Source organism: Oncorhynchus masou, chromosome 2 (genome assembly GCF_036934945.1).
Source record: "Oncorhynchus masou masou isolate Uvic2021 chromosome 2, UVic_Omas_1.1, whole genome shotgun sequence".
NCBI classification, from domain to species: Eukaryota; Metazoa; Chordata; class Actinopteri; order Salmoniformes; family Salmonidae; genus Oncorhynchus; species Oncorhynchus masou.
In genome coordinates, this window is record NC_088213.1 from 47,367,184 (window position 1) to 47,379,116 (window position 11,933).

Genomic DNA, 11,933 nt, shown 5'->3' on the forward strand with positions numbered 1-11,933 from the left:
GTCGTCCGCAAAGAGTGATAATTTATGGGTATGGGGGCCTACCTCAAAGCCATGAATGTCAGGGCACGTTCTAATAGCCTCAGCCAACGGTTCGATTGCGAGGGCAAAGAGGTGGGGGCTAATTGGGCAACCTTGTCTGTTCCCCCTAAAAAGAGGGAAAGATGAGGAAGTAATCCCATTGGTAGCAATCCTAGCTTTAGGAGATTTGTAGAGTGATTTTATCAAATTTACAAACACGGTACCTAACCAAACTTTTCCAAGACACGAAAGAGGTATGGCCATTCAACCCTATCAAAGGCCTTTTCAGGGTCGAGGGAGACTGCGACACTAGGTATTTGTTTTTGTTAGCAAGGTGAATTATATCAAAGAACCTTCTGAGATTGTTGGAGGACAATCTATTAATTATGAAGCCAGTCTGATCTGGGTTGACCAACAGGGGAAGACATGACTCCAGTCTCTTAGATAGCATCTTGGTGACCAGTTTACAATCTGTATTAAGGAGAGAGATTGGTCTATAGGAGGCGCACTTTAGCGGGTTTTTCCCTTTCTTGTGGATTACAGTAATCACTGCTTGAGAGAAGGACTCTGGAAAGCAGTTGTCTTCTCTGGCTTTTTTAAGTACCTCCATAAGGTAGGGGACCAACAGCTCCCTAAATTCTTTATAGAACTCTGAAATCCTCCCCAGGAGATTTATTAGAAGGTAGGGATTTAATGGCCTCCAACAATTCAGGAACTGAGAAGTGTTACCTCAGGCGCTCGCTGTCTACCCCTGACAGGCATGGGAGGTTGAGAGAGGAGAGAAAGGAGTCTATCTCTGATAGATCATTGCTTGATTGGGAAGTGTAGAGGTGATAGAGGAAATTATGGTTGACATGACTAATTATGTATACATTCCAATCAGAACTGACTAGTCAAAATGCTATAATGTACTGTACATGTGAATTTTCTCTCTTGCTCCCATTCACAATTGTATATAATGTAGTCAGGAGTTTAGTAACAATGAAGGTCTGTTCCTTAGTTCATTCAGTTGTACAATCTCCAGGTGGTGGGAACGGCCCATCTCCAGACTGTCTAGAATGTTGATTTATACTGACTGGCCTTGACTTCGTGCTGATAACGCGAAGGCTCCAGAGCTAGAGGGCCCCTCTACTTGTGAAATAGATAGAACGTTTAGAAAACGCTGACGTCATTTTCAGTTTATAACCTGTGGAAATATGTGTATGCGGTTAGTACTCTCTTGTAATAAACGCTGTTACCTTTGGCTTTTAAGACTGGTCTCGATCTACTTCATGCATAATTAATGAACTTACAACTCATTAATGAATTAGAAATGAGTGCGAATTGGTTTTGGCAATAAAACATACAGGAATTTAGAATTCCTCTATCAATTTGGTCCTTCGATGCCGGATCTAAATACCCCTCCCTGTTATCTGGAGATAGTACGCTGAAAATCGTGCACGAAACGAGTTCTGACTCGTTTTACTAAAGACCTGACCTCTGAATTGAGGTTCAAATTAAAACAGGCCTGCATATTATCACAGAGGACAGAGAAGGTGACTAGATTCAAATGAACAATGCTTTTCCAGCCGGCAGCCAGGTAAAGTAGCCTTTATTCTCGATTTTGGGGGGATTTGAGTTCTGGGATTGATGTTAATTCATCAACAAGGGGAGCTTTGCTATTCCCACAGGGGTGTATGACCATCATACAATGGGTTTTGTAGAACCGATGAACACGGAAGCAGGTTCGAAAATAACCTGTGGTAATGTGCACTACCGTAAATAAACTAAACTTAATCATGAGAGGCACATCCGCCCGAGATTAAGAAGGGATATTAAATAGGTACTGGGGGATAGGACGGTGATCTTGTACAAATACTGGGTGTAGGGAGACGGCAAGAATGCACAAGATAACTGGATTGGTCATTTGAATAGTGGCAGTATTGATCATCGTTCCGATTCAACTAATACTACGGAAAATATCCAAATGAGGAGGAGAGGGTAACTTAATCTAAAGAAATGAGATAAAAGCCATATCTATAGACATGATAGTTCCACGCGAGAGGGAATTCTAACAATTAGTGGTGTGAGATAACGATTATTAGCGTTCTTTACTGACACAACCGGAAAATAAGATTTTAACTAGGGCTTTACAAACCCTGGGCTTATAGTTGTTAGATTAGACCTAAAAATCTGATTGAAAAGTCAAAACTATTGGTAAGATTTCCATAAAAGAGCTAAACTTAATCATGAGAGATTAAGACAGAAAAGGAAGGATTGTTTAGCCGAATAAGGAGGAGAGGGAAACTTAAATCTAAAGAAATGAGATAAAAGCCATATCTATAGACATGATAGTTCCATGCGAGAGGGGAGTCTAACAATTAGTGGCTTGAGATAACGATTATTAGAGTTCTTTACTGACACAACCGGAAAATAAGATTTTAACTAGGGCCTTACAAACCCTGGGCTTATAGTTGTTAGGTTAGACCTACAAATCTGATTCAAAAGTCAAAACTATTGGTAAGATTTCCATAAAAGAGCTAAACTTAATCATGAGAGATTAAGACAGAAAAGGAAGGATTGTTTAGCCGAATAAGGAGGAAAGGGTAACTTAAATCTAAAGAAATGAGATAAAAGCTATATCTATAGACATGATAGTTCCATGCGAGAGGGGAGTCTAACATGAGAGATTAAGGCAGAAGAATAACTAGAAGTAACTAAGTAACGGTAAATTACAAATTTATAGAACTGCACGCACATAGAATTTAAAATTATATAGAAAGGAATAGATAAGAATAAACAGGGGTTATACACAGCCGGAGTTTGGCTTTCATAAGCAAAAAAGAGAAAGACGCGCAGAAAATGAGAATTCTGAGGGAAAACTTTGTGCATTAAATTGGGGCTATTTTCTGTTGTCTAGATGTCGGAGTAACAAATACAGATAACTGTAAAAATGGGTATATTTGCGGAGAGTCTCAAATTCATAGCGCTGGTAGTATAGTGGCGAGCACAACAGTCTCACCAACGGTAATCCACGGTTTGGTTCCCGGCCGAGGCGTTTAACTAAAAGTGATTTTAGATCGTAATTGACCTATTTGCATGTTTTGCCTGAAAAATACGGTCGCCAGTGTTTGCAAAAGATATAACTGAACGGATATTATGTGTTCTAGATAGAATTGAAAAAAGAAGTCATTAAAAATAACGGCGAGACAATTTCGATGTAAAACGTTATTTCGCCCAAAATGATCTGGTGGAATAATGTATTGAGATGGGAGTCGTACTTAAATAGATGTATCATAGAAGAGAGAGGTACCTAAAGTTAAATGGAGGGGATAACGGAGAGATACGATACAATTTACTACCCGGACGTTATGGCTATTTATGAATCGATTGACATATGAGAAATTTAACACAAAAACATGGTACGTTTAAATGTTAGGGTATAGTAAGTAGAGAAGTTTGGTTGGGTTTACTCTGATGATTAGAATTTAAAACTGAACTCAATCTGAATAGGGAATATATATTTTACAAAGGCAGGCAGATTTGTGGCTATAGCCAGCAACGGAATTGCTAGACACTCAATGGGGCTATATAGTGCAACGCTTTGGACTATAAATTAGGTAAGAATAGTTTAATCGTAAAAAGTTGTGATTGTTTTTCCGAATATTGATTTTTGGTTTGGTAACGCCAGTGAATTCGAACAAAAAGTAACGTATTCTAAACATGATCTGTTTTCCGTTTTCTTTGCGAGGAAAAAATGAAATGTTTTATCTTAAAGGGACAGTGCAGGGTTATCACAGTGGTTTGAGTGTATGGCAGTGTATAAATATTTTGGGATGACAATTTGAAGATAGACAGAATGAGTTATATGAAACATCAAGAGATTTAAAACAAACGATGTGAAGGGATTATCAGAATTATTGGGTGTCGTTGTAGTAGTAAAAGTTTGGGTTAAGGGGATTTCCCTGTTCCCAGAGACAAGGTATTATAAAGGTGAACACTCACATATGCTAGTATGAGTTTTAATTAGACAAGTGAATAACGTATTGGGAATAGAGTTGTAATTAAAATACTAAGTCAAAGGCGAGACAGTTACTTAGAGCAAAATGGATTCTAAATGATAACAAAGAGACAATTACGATTTATGGCCATCGAAATGTTTTTATAAAATTAGCGAATTTAGAGATATTGGTTGGGGTGGTAAATTATAATTCAGGATTTGAACAGATGTGATAAATTAGGTTTGGTTAATCGAACAACAATTATTTACAATCCATTGAAAGTCGTTATGGATTGAGCCAAGATTGAGCGCTTGATGATGACGTCACTAGCGAAGCACTATTGGTCGCCACAGAAATTACGTTGTGAATGGGGGGTAACGGAGAAAATTGTTTGTCTGTTAATTAGTGTTTCGAGTAACTTTTCAGAAGTTGATATAAATTACAAAATACATTTGGTTACAGTAATTTGAGAGTCGCCAGGATAGTCAGAGAAGATGCTAAAAACTATTAGCTGATACGTTAGGTAGGCATCATAAGATTTGTGGCGTTTGTTTGGATTGAACTAGGCTATGGGAGAGAGAGAGACTGGATGTCTGAATCGTAAAACATCGTGATAATGGATTCCGAATGGTTGTCGATTCCAGGTTTGATTGTTTATGTAACACCAGTGAATTTGAGCACTGTTTTCATTGTGTGGAACTATGTTAGGGTATTTAAAGTTGAAACGCAACCTCTATAGAAAAACATAACGGCATATGTTTCAGGAAATCAGCTAGGTTGAATTAGGTTATTCAAGCTTTTCCCCTGATACGTAGACATCCGTAACAGGGGCAAGTGGGTTTTTTCTTGAGGAACTAACATATGTAAACATGAGTCTCTGAGTAAGTTTGCCATCTGAAGCATTATAGTAGTGAGTTCCCGTATAGTTTGTTTTTTGCTGGTAAAAGTGTTTTGTTTATTTGTTTACTGGTTATGGTCAATTTTAGGGTTTGATTTAACTTAGTTGAACATTGTGTTCTGGCGTGTTTAGGTAGAATTCTTTGTTCCGGGACGGATGGGAGTTACCCAAAATAAGTAAATTAAAGGAGCCATGAGAGAATGCGAATGCATATTTATTAAATATCAGGGATTAAATTACGGATTCCTTACACTGAGAAATGTACGACATTTGCGGCAGAGGGAAAAAGTAATGCATTGGATAATAATGTTATCGGGTTAATTGTATCTAAGGGTAACATGTTCATTTAAGTAAACATATACATTGACGGTGTTTAAAACTTATGATTAATGATTTGAGTCAAAGGGGAATTGTCATTAGGTTTTAGTTATAGTTCACTTATTGAGTTTCTGATTCGAGGTAGCATTAGTGAATGATAGTTAGGTGTGTGGTGTCTCACTTTTAGAGGCCTCCTGGGATTATAATTTTGGGGAGAGTGGGGGAGAGAGCAGCTTTAAACGACCAAATTGAAAAAGGTCTGCAAATTATACACATAAAACAACTGTTAGAACTATTTGTTTTAGTGCAAGGGTAATTTAAAGAGGCACGCTCACATATGGAACCTTATGAGATGTTATTGTATGGGTTTTAATTACACAGGTGACTATTTCTATTGTAAGGATAAAGGGTTCTTTATGTCTAATATGGTATGACCTTTTGACCTTATCATGACTGTCTTCTGAGGTCTGATCAGCCTCAGGGGAGAGTCATTTGTATAATGAATGGGGTCATATTGAGTTACTAGTTTTAAGGTAAATTCATTAGAAATGAAGAAGTTTTGGTTGAGGGGTTAGAATTACTGTTTGAACCGCAAATGAGAAAGTGGTTCAGGATTCTGTCTTATAACATTAGCTGGGAAGTTTCTTGAATGGGCTATTAGTTATTTGGTATTGTAACAGAGAGAAAGTCATATTTATCATTGAGAATAAATAGGGGAAGATAACAACATATTTTGAGCCAACAGGGCAGGGAAGAAATTGAGATATTTTTGTTTGGTTTTAACACCTGTGTACAGGAGTGTCAAAAGACGGGGGACATTACCTGTGTAATGGGGGAGGGTGTCCGTATGGGGATTACATGATAACCAACTTGGGACAGTTCTGGGATTGGAGAAGAGGATATCCTTATAGCATAGGGGATCCCACAAAGGTGGATAGGTTTTCCATGATATGGGGGAAACCTGGGAGCACTGTTGAACTTTGTAAAGGTGATGAAATCCTACTAACCATCAAAACTATTAAGCTCTCTGATGCAGGCACTTACACCCTCAGACTACAAAGGACTGAGACAGACACGATGGGTGTGTTTTGTATTAAGGTACTGCCAAAACCAGAGGTCCCAGACGAACCAGGGCCAGACACACTCCTCTACCACCCCTGGACCGAACCTGTCACCACTGTGTTAAAAATCCCATTCAGGTAATTAATGTTAGACTATTCAGCTATTGATCAATTAGGCACAGAGACTGGTTTTGATGGTAGGGACAATTTGTGGCTGTCTTATACAGAATAGACATGCTTTGGATATGCTTCTTCCCAGTCAGGGGGGCGTCTGCAAGATGTTCGGTGAACAATGTTGCACGTATATTCCTAATAACACCAGTCCAGATGGTAGTATATCTAAGGCCCTTAATGGGCTTGATGCACTATCTGCTGAGATGAGGACCATGGCGGGGGTGGAGGAGTCTGGACTGTTATCTTGGTTGTGAGCCTGGTTAGGTAAGTACACTGGTATGGTGGTTACTGGATTTCTGACCCTAATTATTGTATTTTTGTTATTGATGTGTTGTGCTGCTTGCATCATACCGTGTTTAAAGAAGTCTGTTACAGATGTGGTGAAGGCTTCAGGCATGATGCCTTTGCTTGATGCTCCAGTTGGAGATGCTGATACTGAAGCATGCTTTCAGGGGAGGATGAGACTGACTGAGGATGACCCATGTATGTTTGTTCTCCCTGTCGTGAAGGGTGGCATGGTGCCCACCTGGTGCAGGATAGGAGTAGCTGAGAGGACCAGATGGGTTATAATAATGCTTTGTTCTGCTTTACTCTGTTTTCCATGACCAAAGTTTTATTCCACACTTTGCAACACATATTAAATCCATGTTATTGTCAGATAGAATACTGAGGGTCCCCAAGGAGAGGGCTTGTTAGTGTAGGAAGGATTTTTAATATGGTTAGCATTTATTAGACCTTGATTGATTATTATAAGTTTTTAAATAGTATTATATTTAACAGGAATATAGGACATCTATGATGATTTAGGATTATTGTTAGGATTAAGATAGATTGATTAAGGAAATGTAAGGACTTTAGAGAAAAGCCGCTCATAGACATGTTTTTTTCTAAAAGAAAATCCATGAGTTTAGATAAAGCCAAACAGTGAGACATGTAGTTCAAATTTGGGAACGTGAGAAACAGAGCCACAGGCAGACAGAAGAGCCCTCCCCCGCACTGCAGAGACCTTGAAGGTTGGAGAGCAGAGAGAAGTTTTAGAAGGGGAGCCAGGACGAGCAAAGATAACATAATGTGTAGATAACAGTTACTGAGTGGAGACAAAAGCGAGAATTGGACATGTGGAAAATGAAAGGGGCGCTCCTAAATGATAATGTCAGAACAGAAGGATAATATACTAAATCTTACCTAAGTCATTGTTTAAGAATAAGGCAAGGTTGTTACCTGGGCAGAGCCAGGTAACAAAGGGGGGATGCGTGAATGGTGTTCTAGAATAGGATGTGACCTACGAGATAATTAACTGATAAAAATAAATAAATTAGGTAATAAATGAGAAACTGTTTGTTAACCTGTATGTCCAAGATTTTATGCACTACAGGTGAAATACAGGTGAAGTCACTCAATCCAGTCCCATAGGCCTGTCGGGGGGACCATACCAAGAACTCCTGGTGACAGCAAGCTGAAAGAGCTACCCGGATTCATATCGCACTGCGGGAGGGTAAGGCACATTTGACACTGTCGAACAATAACAGAGTTTGAGAGGAAAACTGGAATTAACAGAATTCTGGGGGCCATCTCTCGAATGAAAAATACCTTACCTGTCCTTTCCTCACTGTTGTTGTTCATAGAAGTGAAGATGTGTCTGGCTCTTGCTAAGCGATGTGTTCTAGGGGAGAGGGTGGGGCTTCACATGGAAGCTGTTCGTCTGAGCTGTCTTATCGTGGGGGACATATTCATGATACAGCACGTCCTACTCGAGTATGCGGAGAGTGGTAATTTGACCCATGGTTTAGACGATGAGGAGTTTGTTCCAAAATAAAAGAGATATCGGTGCAGGTTCCCATATTGATCGTGGACACAAGTCATAGCTCATGTGGAGAGAGAGGACTATATGAATCCACTCACCCAGTATGGAAGAAGGTAGAGTAGAGTGAAAGTGAGTGTTTTTGATTGTAATCCGGAGAGAGGGATGCATTGCATAAGCCTAACCCTCTAAACAGTAATGAAGGAGAATCTAGGGTTGTGGTATGATGGAGATGACCAGGTCTTGGTCGACACCCTAGTACGGTTCAGGGTAGAGGAGTTTGGGCTGGTATGGTAAAGCTGTTCACGAAAGCAGGAATGCCAGATAATGACAGTTGTATTGATTTGCACTATTTAAATCCCCAGGTTCCTCCCTTTACAGTGACCGGAGGAGATTATTACCGTTTGGCCCAGTACAGTACTTTTGGGAAATGATGTCAGGGCGAGGTTTTACCGACAGATTGGACAGGATTATGCTCCATTGTAATGCCTTTGACACTCATTCAACACCAAGACATGAAGTATAGCCAAACGGGAGAAAAGAGCTATTCCATCCGTGTCTCTTATTGACTGATAACATTGGGGTTCCAAGGGAGGTGCCAGATGAGTCAAAACAAGAAATCAGATCCTAGCAGGATTAGAGTTAAGCATTTCCGGGGCTCTACTCTCATAAGAACGTGGACTGGATTAATTATATTTATGATAATCAACAGCGCTTTAACAGGTATACCAGAGATGTTATTAAAGGTTTTGTAGAACAGACTGAAGCAACCAGCTGGAAGGCTTGGCAGAATAGAATTGCATTAGATATGTTAATGGCTGAAAAGGGAGAAGTATGTGTGATAATCAGGACCATGTTTGTGCTTACATCCCAAGTAACACAGCTCCGGACGAATCAGTGCCCGAAGCCTCAGCTGGTTTGACCACCCTGGCTCACGAGTTGGCAGAAACTCTGGGGTGGATACTTCTCTGAACTAAATTGGGTTGACAGTGTGTATGGAAAAATGTTGTGTTATGGGCTACCTTCACCTGTGTGACTGTGTTAGTTTTGTACGGACGTGGTTGATTGCGTGTATGTATGGAAGTAATTATTTCCAGGACTCTGGAGTAATATATGACAATAGATGATGCGGTGTGGGACGATTCCAGGTTCTGACCCGTGGAGGACTGAATGCCTGACTACAGGACAAGTGGACAAATCTGGATCTTTCATCATTGGGGAATTTATGTTTGATGAGACTAGTGTTGAGGATAGAATTAGATTGTACTTTGTTTCAATATTAGACTGTTTTTTAATAAAGATTGTAACAAAAATCCTGTTAAGAATAATTCTGATGTAGGTTTAAGGGTTAAATTAAGGTTAGATTTGATTAATGATGGGTGAAGAGTCGGATAAACATTTATAATAATGTTGGTTATGTGTATATTCATGTGATAATCTGATAAACCTTTATAATAAGGTTAGTACGAGTAGGTTAATATTTTTATTTTGTAGATTTGAATGTATAATATTTGATCAAAAGGAGGATTGATAGAGGAAATTATGGTTGACATGACTAATTATGTATACATTCCAATCAGAACTGACTAGTCAAAATGCTATAATGTACTGTACATGTGAATTTTCTCTCTTGCTCCCATTCCCAATTGTATATAATGTAGTCAGGAGTTTAGTAACAATGAAGGTCTGTTCCTTAGTTCATTCAGTTGTACAATCTCCAGGTGGTGGGAACGGCCCATCTCCAGACTGTCTAGAATGTTGATTTATACTGACTGGCCTTGACTTCGTGCTGATAACGCGAAGGCTCCAGAGCTAGAGGGCCCCTCTACTTGTGAAATAGATAGAACGTTTAGAAAACGCTGACGTCATTTTCAGTTTATAACCTGTGGAAATATGTGTATGCGGTTAGTACTCTCTTGTAATAAACGCTGTTACCTTTGGCTTTTAAGACTGGTCTTGATCTACTTCATGCATAATTAATGAACTTACAACTCATTAATGAATTAGAAATGAGTGCGAATTGGTTTTGGCAATAAAACATACAGGAATTTAGAATTCCTCTATCAAGAGGTCTTCATAGTATTTCTTAAAAGTATTATTCATTTCAGTAGGGTCGAAGGATATCTCTTTAGTAAGAGTTTCTATGGCATTAATTGTCCTCTTACTTTCAGTTGCCATGCCAATACTTTGTGAGCTTTAGTCGGGCCTCTTTGGTAGGTTTTCTCTAGCTTGGAGATTTCAGATTCAAGGGCAATCAGTTCCGCACCGTGTTTTTTCTTCAGCCCTTTAGTATAGGAAATAATCTGTCCCCTCAGATAGGCCTTCAATGTGTCCCAAAGAATGAAGCTGTCAGGAGCAGAGGGTTTGTTTGTCAAAGTAAAAATATTGATCTGCCCTTTGATGAATGCACAAAATTCAGGTTGCTTTAGAAGTGTAGGATTTAGTCTCCATCTATATGCTCCATTTACGTTGGTAGGAATGGAGATTGATAATACCAGAGGAGAATGGTCACTAAGCAATCTGGGGAGATACTCGACATCTAACACTCTATGAAACAGTTGTTTCAAAAGTAAAAAGTTATCTATGCGTGTGTGTGTCTTGTGTGGGTGTGAATAAAAAGAGTAGTCCCTATCCTGTGGGTGCAACTGTCTCCAGATGTCTAGTAAATTGAGATCTTTCATGAATGACATGGTGAGCTTGCCGGCTTTGGTAAGAAGAGAGGGTTTATCAGAAGACCTATCAAGAACTGTATCTAAGCAAAAATTAAAATCTCCTCCAGCCAGTAGCCATCCTGGTGGTGCTTGAGCAACCTGAAGGAAGACATTCTGAATAAACATATGGTCATCGAAGTTAGGAGCATAAATATTCAATAGGGTCCAAGACTGAAAACATGTGCCCCTGCACCAAAACAAACCTGCCAGAGGGATCAGAGATGGTGTTGTTGACGCAGAAGGGGATGTGTCTACTTATCAAAATTGCAGTTCCTCTTGCTTTGGAGTTAAAAGAGGATGCAAAAACTTGTCCTACCCATTCCCTCTTCAATTTCTTGTGTTCACTGGCTGTAAGATGTGTTTCTTGTAAAAACAGCCTTTAATTTCTTATGTCAGCCTTTAATTTCTTAAGGTATGTATAGACTCTTTTCCTTTTAATCGGGCTGTTAAGACCTTTTACGTTGAATGTGACATATTTTAGTGGGTTAAGCATAGGTTGGGTTTCAAATATGTAACTGAATAGAAATCTATCATATGCAGATAATTAGGAAATGTTTCAACTTTGGTTTGAGCACAAAAGTGACCTGTGTGTCTCTTTAGGAAGGAAACAATAAACATAGAAAAAAGGAAGAAAAAAATAATAAAAATCCCACCCACCCCGATTGTCAGACTAGAACAACAGTCCCAACAATCAAACATGAATACACTTGTAGAGATATGTTGCTGCTCGCTTTCCATCTTGCTCTTACTAGCTAAACCTTGGCGTAAACTAAAACCTGCGAGCTCTCTAAATTGAAAACAAACGTTGTGAATAGATATTTATGGCTGAATATTTACTGCCCACGGTAAGGGATGCTTGAGTCTCTTTACGAAAGATTAACATAAATGAGGGGGAAAGCAGTGGGCCTAAGCCCACGTATTGCTTCGCCCAGTAGATATGGACTAAACCAAAATATACTCTCCTGTAAATGT

The 11,933-nt window shown here is 39.2% G+C and overlaps 1 long non-coding RNA gene across 1 annotated transcript; it reads left to right on the top strand.

Moving 5' to 3' along the window:
* The first annotated feature begins 961 nt into the window (after positions 1-961).
* Positions 962-10,198, top strand: LOC135506066 (uncharacterized). The gene is made up of 2 exons (XR_010450340.1): positions 962-1,597; positions 6,313-10,198. It is a non-coding gene; the product is annotated as an uncharacterized LOC135506066 (long non-coding RNA).
* Positions 10,199-11,933: the final 1,735 nt, after the last annotated feature.